Source organism: Anomalospiza imberbis, chromosome 24 (genome assembly GCF_031753505.1).
Source record: "Anomalospiza imberbis isolate Cuckoo-Finch-1a 21T00152 chromosome 24, ASM3175350v1, whole genome shotgun sequence".
NCBI lineage: Eukaryota > Metazoa > Chordata > Aves > Passeriformes > Viduidae > Anomalospiza > Anomalospiza imberbis.
Genome location: NC_089704.1, coordinates 3367552 through 3386626, shown reverse-complemented (window position 1 = coordinate 3386626; position 19075 = coordinate 3367552).

Sequence of the window (19075 nt, the reverse complement as noted above, 5' to 3'; positions counted from 1 at the left end):
ATTTTAACACAGTCCGTTTGGGCTGCTCTGACAGGAGAAGTAAAATGTGATGACAGCGAATATAATCAGCGATAAAGTGCAATCACTGAAGTGTCAGGATCCTCTTTAGCTTCCAGCAGCAGCTTGATCAGGGCAGAGAGGAGATGAGACAGAAAAGACAAAGAAGGATGGGATGTCTCTAGCTGCACTGCAGGAAAAAAAATAAAGAAAATTATTTCAGTTTGGATGGTGCTTGGAGCAACCTGGTCTGGTGGAAGGTGTCTCTGCCTGTGGCAGGGGGTGGAACTGGATGACTTTTGAGGTCCCTTCCTACCCAAACCATTCTGTGCTGCTCTGACTGGGCATGAGCCATGCTGGACAGCCACAGGAGGACTGTGCTGAGGTGTGTTGGCTCCCCCAGGCCATCTGGGCCACTCGAGGGGGAGCTGGATCTGCTCTGAGGAGCTCTCCTAAGCCTTGATTCCCCTCTCCAGGCTGCTGGAGCTCAGCCTAGGCATGCCCTGACAGTGTTCTTGTGAATAATCAATGCAGGCAGAGGCCGGGTTTGGAGTCAACTGGCAGAGCAGATATCACCTTCATGGATAACACCAGGGCATGAAACCTCGGGGATCATCTCAGATATCCATCCTGCACCTGAGGGATGTGCCAATTGCTTGTCTCAGGCTGATACAGCCGGTGCCAGCTCTTCTCTTTGTGCTGCCCCTGTGGTTTCACTGCAGCCAGGTCCGGCCTTTTCAGCTGCCATCGCCTCTGAGGAGCCCTTTGAAAGGTGAAACCCAACAAGCTCAAGGAGTATTATTAATAATATTTATTAATAATAATAAATATTATACAGGAATTGTAGCACCCATCAGCCTGGGATGGCAAAGCACTGCCGTGTAAAACATTGTTTTTCACACACAGATGGAGCTCCCTTTGCCTTATTTAATGTTGAAACAAGCAACTAGAATAAAATTTGTGCTGAGGGCAGCTCTGTGTGGCACAGGGATGTATTCAGGAATGAGGGACCTCTTCTTATGATTTCCTTGTTCTCTGATGGGTTTTCCAATCCATGCTCCAAAGAAGAAGAGGAATCTGCAGGATGGTAGGAAGGGGGCACAGGTCCTGCCAAGGAGCCTTCCCGAGCTCCAGGACAGCCTGTGCGGGGAATGATGGAGATCAAAATGTGGGATAAGGCAGTGGAGCCTCACTCCTAGCTCATGTAAGAAAAGAGGGAGCGTGACCAAGGACTAAACTGTGGGGAAAAAAAAAAACAAAAAAAACCCTTAGGGATTTCTGGAGGTTGTATGGAGCGTGTGGTACATCAGGTGTTTGGGATCTGAAGGCGACTCAGAAAATGGATTATTTTGATGCTTGCAGTGCCTGGAGGCCCAAACTGAGTTTCAAGCCCTGCTGGGAAGAAGCTGCTCAAACCTGTAATAACAGGCTGTGCCTGTCACGATGGCTTTTCAGTAGCCGTCCACATGGCAGGCAGGAATGTGATTATCCCAGGCACTGGGGCTCCCAGGGCTCTGCCAGCGAGCTGTGCCATACCTTGTGTGTGGAGGAGCAGCCTGTCTGAGCCCTCAGGGCTGTCCATCTGGACCCTTCCCAGGCAGCAGCTTCGCTCCAGACCTCTTTAACTTCGATGCTGTGATTGTGGCAGGCCTCTGCTGGCCTGGGATGAGGGAGGTCCTGGCGGACTGCTCCACCAGAGAGAGGGTTTGGCTGCTCTCAGAGGTGGGAGCGGCGGCACTGGGGGGAATCTGTTCTGTTGAAGAAAAAACTTTACACAAAAGAGGAGGGTTCTGGGCTACTGTGTTTTCTCAGGGGGAAAATACCAGCAGATGTGATTTTGTTGGATGGTCTGAAGCGCCTCTAGAGCCACCTTTGCATGTGACAGGTGGAAGGTCACAGGTGATGTGTAACTGGTGACAGAATGGCCAGCAGAGAGGAAAAGTCTCCCCAGAGCTGCACTGGGGTGAGCAGGAGCTGTATCCCAGCCTTGGCTGAACAGGCCTGTTATGAACAAAAATAAAATTTAAACTTTTGGGGAAGGTAGTTAACAATGTATGCAAGGTAAAATGTTGTTAATACAAATAACAAAATTGTGTTTAAACTGGGCATAGTGTGTATAAGTAACAAGTTGCAATTAGGATTGAATGCTACAGATACAGGTACCAAATGTGGGAATAGTTATACTAGCAGACAAGTGGGGGGGGGTGGAACCAGGGAGGAGATGGGGCGGCAATCTTCATAAAGTGACAGAGAAAGTTCCAGAATACGCTGCATCATGAGGCACGGCCACAACTCGAGCCAAGGCTGGAGGAGAGACCGGCCAATGAACACCAAGAACGGCAGAATGATTGGTCCGGGATGACCCAGGTTAGAACCAAGAGACCAGAAATGGACCCGTCACAGCGTGGATCCCGGGCGCTCCAATCCGCTGATTACAGACAGACTTTAAAAGGCCTGGGGTGTCTGACACCCGGATCCTTCCTCGGAGCCAGTTTCCCTGGAAACACTCCTAGGTGACAATTATTTAGTTACTAAATTGTTGAAACAGTGTCCGGACTAGCCGGAGGTTTTGCTTCCAGTTGTTTGTTCAGCAATAAACAGGCTTAGTTTTTTTTTTTGTTTTGTTTTGTTTTGTTTTGTTTTTTGGTTTTTTTTTTTTTTTTTTTTTTGTTGTTTTTTTTTTAATCAACCAGCCTCCTTTTTGTTATTTTAAAGGTTTCTTTCTAAGCCTGTCCACAAGAGGCCTGGCTCCCCTTGGTGGGACAGGACCTCTCAGTCTGACTGGGTAGGGTGTTTGGAAGCGAAGTCCTGCCTTCTCCTGGAGGCTTTCTAGGGTCAGTTCAGGCTCTGCAGGTACGTGTTTGTGCTCATCACTCCTGATCTCAGGAGCCATTCACCCCAGATCGCTCCCAGCAGCTCTGGGGAGAGATGCAGGTGTCTGGCCTGTGTCCATCCCTTTTTCACAGCCCTCCTGCTGCTCGGGCAGCTTTTCAGGGATGGCCTCCGTGTGGAGGCTACAGTGCCTCTCACTCCTAGCTGAAGACAGCATCTCTTTTTTTGTCTGCTGGAGCCTAGACAAGCTGTTGATTCCCTGGTGTCACAGACCATGACCCCACTCCTACACCAGTCCCATCATTTCCCCCTAGTTCATTGCTCAGGCATATGCTCATCTATTTTGAATCATTTGTATGTGTGAGGCTGAGTGGCTCCTAATCTTGTCTCCCTCCCGGGGCGTCAGTCACACTGGCATGTGCCTTTTCCCTGTCTGCCTCCCTCTCTTTATGGACCATGGGTATTTTTAACTGTACCCTCTAATTAGAGGCAGTATTCTCGGGATATTTTGCGCTCAAGGGCTCTCACGTCTGTGGTCAGCAGGGCAGCCAGTGAGCACTGGAGACTGGCCATGCTTGGAAACCTTCCTGCTGGACAAACGGGGTCCGGCAGCAGAGCCCGGGACGTGGGGAGCGCCTGCATTCCTCAGGGCTGCCTGCAGCAGCGTGCTGGGGTGACAGCTACACAGAGAACACATCTAACCCCCAGGGACAGGGCCACAGCTGCCTCCTCGTCCTGCAGCACAGCACAGGGCCTGCTCAGAGCTCCCTGCAGCTGCCTCCAAGCTGCACGCTCATTTCTCCTGACCTGGAGCAGCCACATCCCTGGGGACATCCCCGAGCTGAGCTACCTTACCCTGTGCTGGTGCAGGCATGGAGAAGACAGCGATACTAATTAGAGGTGGCCTTGAAGCAGGTGTCCCCAACCAGGACCTTGTCTCCTTGTCCTTCCAGCACCAAGCAGCGCTGCTGCCTGGCTCCAGCACCCTGCAGAGCCCCAGCCTGCTGGAAGCTGAGGTTCCACAGTGCAGAGGCAGCCGTGATGTGGCTGCTGTGAGCAGGGCTTTCCTCTCCCTGCCCAGCAAACAGCATCTGGCTGGCCCAGGGCAGCCCCCGGGCAGCCTGTGGCGTGCTGCACATCTCCTGTTCACAGCCAAGTCCTCACCGCCCTGCCACAGCCCCCAGCAAACCCAGGCCAGCTGGTCATTGCACGTCACACTGACTGCACCCTTGCCAAGGGGGTGGCACCAGCTCGGGAGTGGCAGGGTGGGTGCTCGGGCTGGTGACCCAGCTCAGCTCTCAGCACTGCTGGACACGTCACTCGAAACAGCAAACCCTGCTTCCCAGGCTGGGGCTGCCTGGAAAAGGTGGATACAACTCCCTTTCCTCTGCTGGGCTGTGGGACTGTCAGTGGGAAGGGGAGGCTTCCTCTCTCTCCTGATCCCATGCAGACTCTGGTGCACAGGCTAACAACTGTTAGAGATAAGGCTCCGTCAAATTTATCTCTGTTCTTGAAAGACAATGAGGAACATAGAGGGAAAAACATTTGCTTCAGGAGAGTGAGGATGTTCTGCAAAGCTCAGGGCTCCCGCAGTCCTGGTCTCAGGCTGCTCATGTCCTGGGGCAGAAGGAGCTGCTCTGCTTCCTCAGCACCATGGCAGGAGGCTCTTCCAATCCAGCCTGTGCAGGTGAGAGCAGCCTCCTTTGGCAGTGCCCCTCACTGGCTCTCTGCAGACCCATCTCCCTGTGGTCCCCTGTGCTCCTTCCCTTCCTGAGTCACTGTTTACCCTGGCTCCGAGAGCTCCTGCTGCACTGCTGGAGCAGCCTTGTCTGCAAGCTGGATTTTCCAAGCCCTCCAAGGTTGTTTTGACATGCCTGACTAACAGCCCAGTGTCAGCCAAGGGTCTCCCACCACCCAGGCAGCACCTTGCTGGCCAAACAACACACGCCCCGTGGCAGGCAGTTGGCCACGCAAACACCCCCACGCACGCACACGCCTCTTGCACTGCTTCATTGTTTAATAAGTGCCTTGGGTTTTGCCATCCCAGCTCTTCTCCATGTGAATCCCTGGCTAAAGCTGGTTTTCATGGCTTTGATGGAAACCGGTCTGCATTGGCAATGTGCTCAAGTGCAGCAGTTGCTTGGGAAGGAGTCAAAGATTTAGTGCTAGTTTCAAAAAAACAAAGTAACACTTGTTGGTCTCTTGAGTGTCTCTTGGTGCTTATTTCCCTGTCCCATCTACCTGATGGCTTATCCAGGTGATGGCATCCCACACCTTTGGGTCTGAAGCAGTCACAGAGGAGAGCTTCTCTCATGGAGAGAGCTGCTCAGGCTCCCTTGGAGGAGCAGGGATTTCTTGGTCTGGGGCCTGGCTGCTTTAGGACTTTGGGTTTCTGAAGGGCTGTGAGGCACGGGGAATTGCTTTGTGCCACTGAGTGCCATCCTTGGTCCCTCCCTGGGCAGCCTGGTGGAAGCAGTGTCCTGCTGCCTTGCAGTGCAGTGCAGTGCTGGGTTTGGAGGAGGAGCAGGGCCTTAATCTCTGCCAGTCGAGTGGTGCTTGCAAAGACGATTAGACATATGCCAGCTAATTCATAGTAAACAGGATGGAGGGAGAATTTGCCACTTATAAATGGCAGATGAGCAAGCCCATCATTGCTCTCACTCCCGGGTAATGCAGGCTGACATAAGCCCAGTTTAGCTGCAAGTTTATCATTGCTAATCCTGCTGGCCCATGCCTCTCTGTTCCACCCTCCTGGCATCTTTCTTCCCCTTTCTGTGTTTTGTCTCTTTCTCCCTCACTCCTGGTATTCCATCTTGGGGGCAGACAAATTCCTCAGCATCCCCCACCCTCTTCCCAATACATTTGTCTGCCAAAGCATGTCTTCCTTTCTCCTGAAAGTGTCCCTGTGCAGATTGAAGCTATAGGGAGATCTATGGGGAGATCTTGTCACCCCAAGGTTTTGGATAGAGTTCCCAACCCCACTGCAGCTCTCATCACCTTCATTTGCCTCTCTGCCCCCCTTGGTGCTACTTCTTCACATGATGCAGCATTGCAGCTCCCTTCCAGGTGTCTCCGATGTCATCGATGCTCCTGCATCTCCCACAGGTGGGGTTGGGGCTCAGACAATGGGCTCAGACCCCACCATGGGTTCTGCTCAGTGCTGGATCCCACCCAGCCTGGAATTTATCCGATACTTTCCCCCAAACAGACACTCCCGTGGGCTCTGTGTGAGCAGCACCACAGGAAATTTTATCTTGGAACCATCCTGCTGTTTGGAGAGCCATGTGGCCAAGTCAAACACCTCTGCTGCTGGCTGGGGGTGGGGGGAGGTTTGGAGCCTTTGAGGAGGTGGAGGAGAAAGTGAATGTCCATGTGGGAGAGCAGTGGCCACAAAGCCTGGCTGTGGGAATACAAAGCTGGATGGCACCAGCCAGACGTGGAACTAGTGCTAAGTTTTACCTCTGCCCCACTGAAGGACTCTGGGCTCACTCCAGAGTGTGGCAAGTCCAGCTGGGATGCAAATCCTGCTCCCTCTGTACCTGTGTGAGTGCTACAGGACAGCAGTGGGAGCCAGACCAGTGACATTTTTCCTGGAAGTCCCGTTGGCTTTCCTTCCCAGTGATGATCCAAGTGTTCAGGCTGTCCTTGCTTGACCGAGCCACCCACGCAGAATATGTGAGGGTTTTTTTGTGGTACTCTCATCTCTTTTTGTGGATGTCTCAGAACGTTGCCCTGCTATGCTCCTTCATTCAGTTCACCTCCCGCCCTCTCCGTGAGTCGCGTGTCCTGCCTGGCCTTCATCCCTTGGATTGGATCAGCTGGAGAAAGGAGGTCAGAGACAGGAATCCCATGAACCCAACCCCTCCCCTGGGGCAGGGTGACGGGAGGTGCCCTCAGGTGGTTTGGGGCAAGCGAAGGGGTCCGTGACCCTCTGTGCTGAGCGAGGGCAGAGCATCCTTCCCTGAGGAAAAACCCTCCTGGGAGGGCTGAGGGTGCAAAGCCGTGGAGCACCTCTGGGAGGAATTTCTCCAGCCCAGGAGTTCCCCCTTGTGGCAGGAGGCTCGGGCTGGTGCGGGGAGCTGCCGGAGAAGGCTCCGGATGCGCTGCTATCTTCCAGACGATGCTGTCTCTGGGTGTGCGGTTATCACCCGCCAGGCTGCGGAGAACCGGAGCTGGGTTTGCCCTTCCTGTGACCACAGGAGTGCCTGGATAGGCTCGGCAGAGCTCCAAGCTCTGCATCTGCCGCAGTTTGCCCCTCACCTCACAGGGGGTGTTGCTCCAGGGTACCCAGCAGGTCCCTGTGCTCCCCGTCCATGCGGGCAGGCTCCGTGTGAGCAGCCCTCGATCGCTGTGCGGGCACAGGGATGCGAGTGATGGAGAGCCCGTTCATGGTGGGTGACCCTGAATCCACAGCTGTGCGTGTGACAGGGCCAGCAGCCGAGTCCTGGCCCCTCTCCGAGCTGGTCAGAGCCAGGGCTTCCCTCTCCCACGGGGAAAAGGGAGCAAGATGCTCCGCAGCTGCCTGCTGACGTTTGTGGCTGCTGCTGCAGCAGCCGGGCATGAAGAGGAGGTCTCCACAGGCTCCCCTGCTCCAGAGAAGCTCTGAGCATCCCCTGTGAGCCCCGTGCCCGCCCGGGGAGCCGAGGGCAGCTGGCTCCCGTGATGAATCAGCAGCTCTCTGGATGCTGAGCCGGGCTCCTCGCGGCGCGGAGGCGACAGCGCCCGGGCGGCACCGATGTTTATTAATGACTGTATTGGAGATGCTGTTTAGTCACTGCTCCCACGGAGCCCGAGAGGCAGCCGCAGGGTGGGGAAGCGGCTCCTCTGTCCTCGGGGGACATCTGAGGCAGCCAGGCACCCGCAGCATTTAGCGCGCTGGTAGCCGGCTCCCACGGGAGCGATGTCACCGCCGCTGCTGCCGCTCCGGCTGGCACACGGCTCGCTGCCTCCGCTCCCTGCGGAGCCACAGCGTGAGCTCTGCTCCGGAGCTGGGGAAACTGAGGCACGGCGGGCGGCGAGGGGTGACAGCAGGACACGGCCTGGCCGCGCTGATCTGATGGGCAGCGGGCTCGTGCCTGCATCTGGCACATCCAGGGGGATTTATTCGTGCGAGAGGGCTGCAGATTTAACTGGCAACGACGCGAGCAAAGCCATTAGAGGATGAGGGGGGATGGTCCTTAAAATGCTGGGCAGCGTGGGGTGTGCTCTGGGTGCACAGTGGGGACGTTTTGGCACAGCGAGGAAGCAGTTTAAGGGCTGGGTGCTGTTATTAAACTCTGTGACGGGCGTTTTCCCACTCCGCCATCTGCAGTGCTATGAAACTTGCATGAGATTTGAGATGAAAAGTCTGTTTCTTTGAATGAAGTTTTAATAAGATCAAATTGGAAAAAGCAAATAGTGCCTCTTCCCCCTCCCGTCCTGCCCCCCTTCCCTGACTGCTGTTGGATTTAGTCTGGTGGAGGCAAAAACCCTTGTGAACGGGCGGGGGCCTGGACTGGGTGTTCAGGGCGTCTCTGCAGGGGATGGAGGTGAAACTGAGGGCTCTAAAAGCTGTGGGGGTGCAATGGAGGGGCTGTCCTGGTACTCTGGGCGGTGGGCAGTTCACAGCCCATATCAGGGGCACACACTGACACGGGCTGCAGGGACTAAATGACCTTTAAAGGTCCCTTCCAACCCAAATTGGGGGGGCGAGCCCCTCCTGATTGGTGCGGCAGATTCCTTAGGATGCTGGGAAGGGCTCAGGTGCGAACTCCTTCATTACCCCTCTCTTTGAAATATAATTAAAATGGGCTTAAGCTGGGTGGAGATGGGCTGGGGGGAGGGGGAATGCGGCCAGGGGCTGTTCCCGGCTCGGGGCAGCACAGAGGACAGCTGGTGCCTGGGGACCCGGGGACGCTGCCGGTGTGGGATGTGGCCGGTGTGGGACGCTGGCAAAAGGGAATGCCGCTGGTGTGGGATGCTGCCGGGGAGGAAAGCTGCCGATTTGGGGTGCTGCCGATGTGAGATGCTGTCAGTGCGGGATGCAGCCGGTGCGGGATGCTGTCGGTGCGGGATGCTGTCTGTGAGGAATACTGTCAGTGTGGGATGCAGCCAGTGCGGGATGCTGTCGGTGCGGGATGCAGCCGGTGCGGGATGCTGTCAGTGCGGGATGCAGCCAGTGCGGGATGCAGCCGGTGTGGGATGCTGTCGGTGCGGGATGCTGTCTGTGAGGAATACTGTCAGTGCGGGATGCAGCCGGTGAGGGATGCTGTCGGTGCGGGATGCTGTCTGTGAGGAATACTGTCAGTGTGGGATGCAGCCAGTGCGGGATGCTGTCGGTGCGGGATGCAGCCGGTGTGGGATGCAGCCGGTGAGGGATGCTGTCGGTGCGGGATGCTGTCGGTGCGGGATGCTGTCGGTGCGGGATGTTGTCTTTGAGGAATGCTGTCAGTGCGGGATGCTGTCAGTGCTAAATGCTGTCGGTGCGGGATATTGTCTGTGAGGAATGTTGTCGGTGCGGGATGCTGTCGGTGCGGGATGCTGTCAGTGGAGACGATGCTGATGGGAATGCTGCTGGTGGGAATGCCTCCGATGGGAGATGCCATCCCTGCCGGTCTCCGGGCGGGGCGGGGCCGCCAGGGGGAGCCTGCAGCCGTGGCGAGAGCTTCATCCCCCGCTGAGCATCATCATCATCATCATCATCGTCATCAGTAGCACCATCCTCCCGCCGCCCCGGGGCTGGGACGCGCTGCCGGGCTCCCGCGGGATGCTCGTCCCGGAGCTGCGGCTGAGCACGGTGCGAGTCCCACCCTGCCCCAGTCCCCGAGTGCCCGGCTCCCCATGGCATTTCCAACAGGGCAGGTCCAGCCCCGGGGCCCCGAGGGATGCAGCGGGCAGCTTCAGCCGAGTCGGATGGCGAGGGGAGCTGCGTGGTCCGGTTTGTTCTCCGAGAAGCACGAAGCCCTGCTGGCATCTCCTCACAGCACATGGCTGTGAGCACATGGCTCACAGCACATGGCTGTGCCCCGGGTGCTGCCAGTGCCGGGATGGGCCAAACTCCCCGGAGCTGGAACCCAGGAGCTTGCCCTCTGCTCTTTCTGTGCTCAGCAGTTCCCAGGATTGGCAAGTGAAACAGGCTTCAGGAAGAGGGTGGGCAATGCCTGACAGCAAGGGGAAACTGAGGCACAGCCCAGAACCCGTGCTGGGGACAGAGAGAAGAGCAGGTTGCTTCCCAGCATGGCTCACCTGGAGGTGCCAGCCTCAGGAGCTGTGCCCAGGTGTGCTGTTAGCCCTGAGCTGGGCTGAGCCCTGTGCCAGCCAGGCAGCACAGGAGGCTCTGGTGTTTTGCAGTAGCCCCCAGGCACAAAGGGCCCTTCCCCTGCAGATCCTCGATGCCACACGTGCCAGGAGCCAGGTGTCCCTCTGGCACACAGGCTGTGACATGCCACTGCCCCACTGCAACCTCACCAGTGGTCAATAAACTGTTTCTCTGGTCTTCCTGCCTCTGCCAGCTTCTGTTCCAATGCCAGAGGGCTGCCACTGCCCCAGCTGGGAGAGGAGTACACAGGTACCTCCAGCTTCACCTTTTCCAGCAGCTAGGAAGGCCGAGGGAGAGGTGAGAAGGTACCTGGAGCTCAGGGAGTGTGTTAACATGAGTGACATTCCTGGAAAAGCAGGCACAGATTTCATTTGCTCAGCAGCGTGGGCTGGATCCTGCTGCTGGATCCTCCACCATGGATCCTGAGTGCCTGAAGTGTCCGTGGAGGTGGTGCTGCATCCAGTGCCAGCTATTTTGGGCAGGTGTCAGTGCCCTGCTCCTCATCCTCCCCCACTCCACGTGCCCTGGCTGCTCCGTGGCATCATCCCTAAGCAGTGGGTGGCTGGGGACTGGTGCAGTCCCAAGGAGCAGGCTGAGGGTGCCGAGCAGTGGGGCTGGGAGGGACTGGGAGGTGCCCCAGGACTAGCTGAAGGACAGAGCAGGGTGAATGACTAGTCATGGCTGGACCTGCCTGTCCCTGCCCACGGGGGTGGCCCTGCTGGGTTACCCCTCTCCATATGGCTGTGGATGTCTGGAGATGCTTTTGACACCCTTGGATGGGTAATAAATAGAATCAGGCCCTCTGCCTTTTGTTTTGATTGATTCCATTTGTTCTGCATAAGCAGCTCCTTCCCCTTGCCAAGGCTCAGCTCCCGGAGAAGGAAGATGCTGAGAGATGGAGGGGCTCAGTCTGGCTCTGCTGGGAAGGTCCCCGAGGCTGAACTCTGACAGAGGGGACACTGAGGCCCCCAGCAGTGCCAGGTTTTGGTTAAGAAGGGAAACTGAGGCTGGGAAAGGTGATGTGCGGTGCCCTGGGGATGCACAGCGAGGCAGGGGCTCCTCTCAGGTCTAGAAGTTCTTTCTCTGGTGCTAGGTGGGGATGAAGCCACCCAGAGTGGCAAGCAAAGAGTGATCCAGTGACATCGGTCACCCTGTGGTGCCACTGGCACAAAGGGAAAATGACTTCATAAATGAGCTTGGGATGAAAATGAGCACAGGAGCCGGGACTCCTGGCTTCCCTCACTGGCTTGGTTGGAAACAGCAGCCTCGGGCGAGTCTGGTGCCTCCCTGCCTCAGTTTCCCCAAGCAGGAGAGGCTGTTTATCCATCAGGAGCTGGGGAACCGGCAGGTTTGGGAGCAGGTGGGATGAAAGGTTGGAAGCTCAAAGCCGGGGGGCTCCTCCATGGGCTCCCTGTGGGGCGGCACAGCAGTGAGAACCTGAGCGGTGGGCAGTGGGTGGGGGGCTGGCGGGACCCCAAAGCCATCATCCTGGTGGTTCCCCATGTGCAGCCCCACTTCCCCCTCACCTACTTGCCTGGAGACCTGCAGAAGGAGGGATGGGGTTAAAGTAATTGCCCCACCCCGGTGCTGCCGTGCCCCCCGGGTGAGTCAGAGGGCCGGGGGTGCGTGTTCCTGCACCGCAGCTGAGGTGCTACGTCAGGGGGAGCGGGTGTGGGCCCGAAGGACACAGCTGCCTCCTCTCCGCGTCCTCTCACTGCTCCTCTCCTCCTTCTGATCTGCCTCATTATCTCCTGAGTCATCATCGCTCCCACCTCCGCTGCAGCCACCGCCGCCCGCAGCCGGCACCGCGCGGGGCTGGAGCTGCCGGGGAGGAGAGGGAAGCTGCGGGCTCCTGAGTGTCACCTCTCGGTCTCCAAACGTGTCCCGGTCATTGGGGACGGGGAGCATCTCCCCTGCACGTCCTGCTGGGCGCTCAAATGGACACAGGGCAGTGTGGCTGCTCCTGCCCGGCACAGAGAGGTCCATGGGCATGGTGCTTTTCTTGCAGTGATGCTTTAGGGCTGGCAGTCAGGCTCCGGTGTGCCAGGCAAGGCTGCAAGCTGCTTCACAAGCTCCGCACGTGTCAGGAGCCAGGAATAGAGCTGGTCTGCTCGCTGCTGCCCAAATAGGTCCCGATCCAGCTGCTGGCATCGCTGAGCACATGCTGGCGTGTTCCAGATCCTGGGTTTGGCATGAGCAGGCTGTGGTGGATCCAGGACACCGCTGTGCTCCCCAGAGAGCCCGGGGGATGCTCGGAGATTTTGCCGCCGAAGGTGCTGGGATAAAGCAAGGCCAGGGCTGGCTCCATTTTGCTGCCGGGATGAGAGGCACAGCTCCGAGCTGAGCGGAAATCCGAGGAAGTGCCTCCCTCTCCCCGTGGCACTTGGCAGCCTCTTCGCAGCATTAATTCCTCTTGCTGCTACCAATTTGTGGCTTATTAATTCTCATTTGAGCTCTCCGGTTTTCTCTCGCAGCCGCCGCTCCTCTCCTCGTGCTGCCTCTGCTCGGCAGCCCCAAGTGCCCACAGTGGAAGTGCTCCGGGGGGATGGCAGCCCCCATGTCTCCTCTTGGCTGCGTGGGTGCAGCAGTTTAGGTCTCTTGTCAGAAGGTGTCTTCTCCCAGATCTGGGAATGTCTCTGTGGCTTGTCGCCGGCTCGACATGACCGACGGCGGGCTGAGCTGTGGTGGCTCACAGCCAGGCTCTGTCTCACAGACTGTTCTGGAAGTGCCCTGGGTTAACCTGTCCATCACCCACAGATTTCTTTAGATCTGAGCCTGGGCTCTTCCCCCCATCCGTCTCTGCTTTGTGCTTTGCCTCCATGGCTAATAACTAGGTCAGGAGTCCTGGAGGCCAGGGAGCAGCAGCCGGGTGGGTGGGTGGTCATCTCCCATCTGCTCCCACTCCCTTTCTTCCTTTTCCTCCTGCCTTCTTGGCAGGGAGACCCTCCAGCCCCCTCCTCCTTCTCGGCGCTGCAGAAGGGTGAGAGCTGCCATATCCATGGGCTGATGAAGACCTTTTTTCTGAACAGGAAGGTATTTTCAGGCAATAACTGGATTATGGCCCCACGGCCCGGCTGTCAGCTGTAGCCAATTGAGCCCGTGGCTGTGGAGAGCCTGTCCCGGTGGGAGCATCCCTTGGCTACAGACATCCCTGGAGCGGGTTCCCCACCCCCAGCACTGCTGTGGCACTGGGAGATCTGATGGGACACCTCTGGGGTGGCGGTGGCCATGGCCATGGCGCGTGGGAAGTGCCGGAGCCGCGTGGGAGTCACCGAGTCGGTGCAGAAGGTGACAAACAGCTGAGTGACAGCTACGAGAGCCCCCCGGGGCCAGCCACACGCTGCTGGAGGGTCGGGAAATCAAAGGCTTGGGGAAGCTGATGTCTGCAGGCTCCGAAGAGAAAGGCTGCTCTCGAGAGGAAGGGCTCGGCTGGGGAGGATGCAAAGGCCACCTGCTCGCAATGCCCTGTGCCAGCGAGGACCTGGGTGACATTGAAACAGCTCTGTCCCTTGAAGCACTCGGCTCCCAATGCCTCCGTTTCCCTCCGAGGGGGCAGATCTGCAGCCCCCAAGGGTTGTGGGGGTCCCGTGGCAGTATCCGGTCATGCTGGCCCCCCCGGGACGGCGCCGGCATCCCGCCGGGAGCGCGGCTGCCTCCGAACAGGCGGCCCTTGTGCGCCGGGGCCGGCGGGCGGCTCTGGCCCCCCGAGGGGAGCGGGGAACAAGGGCGGCTGTGTGCGCCCATGGCACTGCCTGGCCCACTGCCCTGACACGCATTCCCGACACGGGCAGCTTTCCGGGCTGCCGGCGCTGGGATGCGCAGGGAGGGGTGCTGGCTTCTATAGAGGGCTTGTTGTGGGGTTGATTTTTCTTTTCTTTTTTTTTTTTTCTTCCTTTTTCCTTTTTTTTTTTTTTGTTTTATTAGCAGCCTTTGGGTGTCTTTTTGAGCAATTAATCTGGGTCATGACATTCGCTGAGCAGATCGGAGAGCCCGGGGCTCATTAGCACCCGGCCGAACGTCGCTGGAGAGATTTTCTCGGCAGCTCCGCGGCTCCGCCTGCTTGTTATTCTGGGCGAGTCGGGGGCTGCGGCAGCTCAGAGTCCCCTCAGCAGAGACCCCAGTGCACTGCTGTGAGCAGGGGGGCACTGCGGGGTGGCTGGGGTCCCCTCCTGCCGTGGTGGCGTGGCCGGAGCAGCCGGTGATGCTGTGCTGGCGCTGGGGTCCTCGATAATCAGCAGGCAGCATGGTGCTGCAGGGCTCAAGGACTTTTGAGGGTCTCAGCTTCCCTGCTTCGGCTTTGGATTGACTTCATTCCCTGTCCATCAGCTGCTGGAGTCCTCAGAAGTGACCTGCAGCTGCTGCTGCATCGGCACCAGGAGCGGTGTTTGGTCCTGACGGCCCTTTGGAGGAGCTGGTGCTGCTCCGCTCCCCTCTCCTGCCTGGGGAAACTGAGGCCGGAGAACTCACTTGGCCCAAATCCTGTTGCCCACCCTGCCTGTACTTGCCAGCAAGGGAGGAACCATCTCTCCTTGGTCAAATCCAGCCCAGCTGTCATAGGGAAAAGGTCTGTGGTTCCCCAGCAGGGAGTCACCTCCATCTCATGGATGCTTCCTCTGTGCCTTTGGCTGGATTTTGCTTTGGGTTTCCACAATGCCCCCACGGCCATGAGCTGCACCCAAGCTGCAAGCCCTGGCCTTAGTCCTTCCCAGGGTTTTCACCCCAAGCCTCAAGCCTTCACCCCATCCTGCTGCCCACCTCCTGCACAGCCCAGCCCCGTCCATAGGCCTGGGGAGCAGGAATGGCGAGGAAGCTCCCTGTGCCTGGCTGGCTGCAGCACAGCATATGTGCTGGGATCTGCTCCCTGCCTGCTGTTTATCCGCTTCCTTCGAGTTAACTTATGTTTCCATCGCTGCCCATCTGTCTCCTTCTCTTCCTCTCTTCTTTCCACTCCTTCCGTGCTGGCAGGCGCCGGCAGAGCGCAGGGTCCCCATCCCCAGCAGCTCCGGTCGACCCTGGGGAATGACAGGCTTTCTGTTTCCCTCCACTGCTCCTGTATCCCCGCGGGGCAGTTTCTGGGGGCATCCCGGTTTGGATGCACCCAAGGCTGAGCTCTGGCAGTTCCCTCCATCCACCACTAAATCCGGTAGGAATTCCGTCTGGAGGATCCCCTTCATCCATTAAACCTGAAGCCGCTGGGGCTGTATGGGTGCCGGCAGCTCCTTTTCAGCTTTCCATTTCCTCCCTTCCTCCCTCTTCCTCGGCTCTCTTCACTCCCCAGGCTCAGCGACGTCGCTCCCATCCATCCTGTGCAGAATTTGCTCTTCAGATGTCTGTGCCTTCCCAGCTTGCGGGAGGGAAGCCCGGCCCCGCTCCCACCCGGAGCCCGGCTATTAGGGATACCCAGGCTTCTTCGGGAAACACAAAGGCATCGAGAGCCAGAGCCAACATGCACCTGCTTTTCTTGCTGCTTCAGAAAGCCCTTGTGGCTGCTGCCTCCCACTTCTCCAGCTTTTATTTATAGTCTGTCTTGCTCGCCTGGGGATTTTTTCTTTCTTTCTTTCCCTCTCCCCGGCACAGCTGAGCTGCTGAACTCGTAGCGCTGTGGAGAGGCTTCTCCCTCAGTTCCGTTGCACGGCCATGGAAAAGGGACTGGAAGAGAAATTGGAGCCCCACAGGAGCATCCCAGAGCCTCATCACCATGTTCTTCATCAGTGCTGGTCACTCCTGTGGGTGGCCGGGGGCTTGTGCACGAGGTCACTGCTGGTGGCCATGACCCACACTTGGGGCTTTGCTGGGTGCTGTGCGCACGAGTGGCATCATCCTCACTGTGGCACCAGACTCTCAGGGCTCCTGCGAAGGACAGATCAGGCCCTGAGGAGGGACATCCCTCCAGCTGTGTGTGCTGCTTGTCACATCAGTTTGGTGACACCAGTCTCTTGCCTGCGGGGAACTGGGCTGAGACCCAGCAAACTCGTGCTGCCCATGGCCCTTCAGGGAGATGCTGGGCAGAGATGGGGCTGGTGTTCTCTTTGCCGGCACTGTCCCCTCCCCAGGGCACGGCAGGATGTCCCTGTGCCCTGGGATGTGCAGAGGAGCCCTCAGCCAGGGGACACCAGCATCATCTGCCTGTGTCAGTGCCATGAGAAACTTGGGGACTGGTGGGGACCAGTGGACGAGGCAGTGTTGTTCCATGTGGGACACTGCCAGCCTGCCATGTCCCACAGGGAAGCCACCAAGGGCTGTAGAGTCACTGAAAGCCAGGCTCCACTCCTTTGAGCAAAAACACAACGTTTGCCACAGCCGTCTCTGCCCTCCCAGGGAGGAGGTGGCCAGGGGACACAGCAGGAAGAAGGGAGGGGAGAGGGGGCTGAGGACCGAAATAACAGCCAAAAATTACAAAATAAAATCCAATCACAAGGCGAGAGGCTCACCATCTGCCGTGTGGGTGCCAGAGCAGGAGCCACCCGCCAGCCCCGCGCCACTGCCACAGCCCGGGTGCCACCAGCGCCAAGTGACTCCACACTGGGAGGGAAGGATGCTCTGGGGACCCTCGGGGCTTGACCTCCGCACCCCAAAATGTGCCCTGGGGGGGAAAGCCAGGGGTGAAACCCCTCACTCCAGGGGCAACTGCTGGCAGGAGCTTTGTGCAACCCATGGCTGGGTTGGGATCAAACCCTTCACACCTTGGTGTTTCCTAGAGTAAGAGGAAAATCCAGGTGGAAGCAGAGACTCCTTTGTTCCAGGGGAGCCACGTTTCCATGGCACCCAGTGGGAATGTGCTTCTCCACAGACATGATGCCTCGTGGGGTCCAGCAGCACGGCGAGGGCAGCCTGGGGGTGCCCCTCCACCATGGCCATGGCAAACCGGGGCACCCAACCAGCAGTGCCTGGGCCAGGTGTCCCTAGACGGGCACAGATGCCACGACATCATGGGCATCGTGTGACGTGTAAGCAGCGAGTGCCACCCCTGAGCTGTCGCCCCCAGGACGCCGCCGCAGCCGCGGCTTTGGCTAACGCCGCGTTGCCGGCTATCGCCGCGCTCGTGCTCCTGGCTAACATTGCGCTCCCGGATAACGCCTCATTCCAAGCTAACCGAACTCCGCATTCCCACCTAACTCCGCCAACACCGTGTTCCCGGCTAACACCGTGTTCCCGGCTAACACCGTGTTCCCGGCTGCTGTGGTGCCGGCGCGGGAGACAAAAGCGGCATTACTCACTGCCGGGGAGGGGCGGCTCAGAGCATTACTCAGCCCCGCCAGCAACTGGGTCTATTCTTTGTGCATCAACCTGGGACACCGGGGAGGAGGAGGAGGGCAGGGGATGGGGGACTCATTTTTCCTACGGAGCAATGACCGCCCACTCCTCTGCAGCCCCCTGTTTCCCCCGGTGTCACTGGAGGGACGTCAGCGGGGCGGGATGCTCGGGCGGGGGCTGTGCCAATGCTGGTGCCTCCGGTTCTCCGTGTGCCGCTTCCTCAGGGCTAATTGGAGATGATTGATCCAAGGAGAAGGTGGAGGAGGCTCATGTGGCTGTGGGTCGTGACCTCCTGCACTCCTCTCCTCCAGGTATCTCCAGATGGCTGGCAAAGAATGTCCCCGAGGCCCCCAGATGTGGAGCACAGCTGGGGCTGGGTTTTTTTCTGAAGTCTGGTGGATCTGGGCACATCTCCACGAGGGCACTGGCAACATGCTGGTGTGGAATTCTCTGGGGTGGAATTTTCTGCTGGGCCAGGTGCACACATTGTCCCACTGCTGGGGAGGGTAGGGAACACATTGCTCTCCTCCTGGGGCAGTTTACTCCTGGCTTAGCAGATTTTTTCGGGAGCTCTTGGTGAGGTTGATGCTGGGATGGAGGGATGGATGGATGGATGGAGGGATGAATGGATGGATGGATGGATGGATGGATGGATGGATGGATGGATGGAAGCACTAATGGAAGAGCACTGAAGAGGGGAGGCAGGGGTGAGGGATGAGCCGCTGGCGGATTTGTAGCCACGGATGCAGCTTCTTAATGGAGGAAAATAATCAATGTGGGCTGAAGGGAGGAAGAGGATTTTAAGTGGGGGAGGACACTGCTGCTCTGTGTTGGGAGCATGGGCATTCCCATGGGTGAGGGGAATGAAGGGGGACAATGTTCCCAAAGGCATGGCCATGAGCAGGAGCAGAATGTGGGGTGGGGAATGGTGCAGGAGCAACAACTGCCCTGATAGGAAACACCTGGAGCCTCCCAAACACGGGGGAACCCCAGCTGCAGAGCATGAAGCTTTAAACAGGGGAGGGGAAGCCTTCCAGCATTCCAGCTTCTCTGCCCGGGTTCCTGCCCGTTTTGGTGATCCTGTGGCTCTCCTGGCCAGGTACTGTCAACATGGCTGGGCTGTGTGGTGGGGGTTCTGGTTGGAAGAGGATGTCCCCTCCCCTTGGAGGTTTGGTTGGGAAACCAACCTTGGTGTGTGCATCAGGATAGGGCTGGCAGAGCCCTACCCCCAGCAGGACCTGGATTTCTGGTGGAGATTCTGCTTTGAGCTCCAGGGAATGCAGCTTGGAGGGCTCTGGTCATGGAGTGGCTGCTCTTGTCTGTTAGGGGTGTCCTGCTTCTCCCCGGCTTTGTTCTGGGCTGGAAAACGTGCTGGTGTTGCTCAGTACACAGGGAAATTGTTTCTTGCTCAGTTCCCAGACACAAAAGGTAATTTTGGGCTGGACCAGACCTTTTATGGCTTTTTCAGCGTTGCAGCTCCTATGTCTGTCCGCAGGGTCCATGCAGAGCCCTGGCAGCTGTGTGTGTCTCCACGTGGCTTTGCAGGCACTAATGAACATCCCCTGTGCTGTGCTCCTCGCTCCCAGGGAGGAAAACCTCATTATCTGGGGAGATGGATGCGGTGGCGTGTTCTCAGATACCCCTTGGCAGAGCCAGCCTCTAGCTCTGGATGCCTGGGTTACAGAGATGCCTGGG